Source organism: Cyprinodon variegatus, unplaced genomic scaffold (genome assembly GCF_000732505.1).
Source record: "Cyprinodon variegatus isolate N-32 unplaced genomic scaffold, C_variegatus-1.0 Scaffold2939, whole genome shotgun sequence".
Lineage (NCBI taxonomy): Eukaryota > Metazoa > Chordata > Actinopteri > Cyprinodontiformes > Cyprinodontidae > Cyprinodon > Cyprinodon variegatus.
Window position 1 is genome coordinate 5453 of NW_015153392.1, and position 1387 is coordinate 6839.

Here is a 1387-nt window from a genome sequence, read left to right on the forward strand (position 1 = left end):
TAGTCCTTGGCTAGCTTCTAGATGTACTCGCCGTATGTTTCAGCGTTTTTTCCAGATTTTTTGTACGTCAGGCATAGGCCGGTCGAAATCCGCCCTGCCCCCACCTGTTGCTGCACGATGCTGCTAAGGTGGCTGAAAAGTCCTTGTTTTTCTGATAAAACCATGAAATATTAATATTGGCGTTTATCCGTATACTGGCCCAAACCTGATCAGTTTAATGTTGAAGGAAGACAAAGATAAGATGTACAGCTTGTTGCCTTGATATTGTTTGTTTTTTAATTCTAAGAGGATTTTCAATCAGTGCATTAAGCTATTTAGTCGTGTTTGGTCTATTGTGTGAGCTTGATTGTAGCGTGATGGGTGTGTGAAGGGCTGGACGGTTCATAGTCTGGGATTAGCAGCCCCGTTCTGCCCAGTCCCAAACCAATAAGCTAAGCTGCTGGTTTTAAGTGCACTTCTGTTTGAAGGAAGAAACGTCGTCATCAGCACTTCTGTGAAAATCTACCAGATCCATGAAATGCAAAGCCAAAAAAAAAGAAAAGGAAGAGCAGCGTGTTTGTTTTTCCATCTGAACACCTTGGTGCTCGTCAGCCAATCAGAGCTTGACTAGGATAAAGGTGGAATACCTGGCTTACCTGAAGAACTAGCACACACCTGCTGCTAGCTGTCCTCCCATTGGTGCTTCTGGATGAACAGCGGTTCATGTAGCAGCATCCATCCCAGCATTAGCAGCTCCTCTCTGGCTGTGATGCAGACGACCTGGAGCCGCCCTTCATCCACACCTGACCGTCATCATCCTCGTTATCACGCCTGTGTCTCTGTCGGTTTTATACATTAACAGATGGATTCACACACAGATACACACATTTTGTTTTTTAAATATCAAATATGCTATTTTCCTATTTGCAAAAATAAAAATTGCATTTAAAATTAACCAACGTGTAACTTTTATGCATCTTTCCCGACATTAAAAACAATTTCACATTTAAAATCAATCAGAAATAGTTAAAACATAAAGCACTGAAATTTTATTGACAAGGTTTGATAAATTCATTAAATAAGATTATATTGACAAATGACATCATTGGACAGTTTTTTAATTGACATTAATGATAAAACTGAAAAATGTTCTTTAATTACAGGAATTGATTATTCATCTTAAATGGAAATTATTTATTTATTTATTATACTCCTTGATGTAACTTTCCTTCCAGCTGATTCTATATATTCTGAAGTATGAACAAATATCAATATCTGGGTCAAAGGAAATCATGAATTAGACACCAGCGACCTGAAGAAGGATGGAGATCCTGGATCCAGATCCTGCAGTGAATGTCCAGGAGAGGCTGCTTCATCCAGGAGGTCAACAAACCATCCAGGAGGTCAA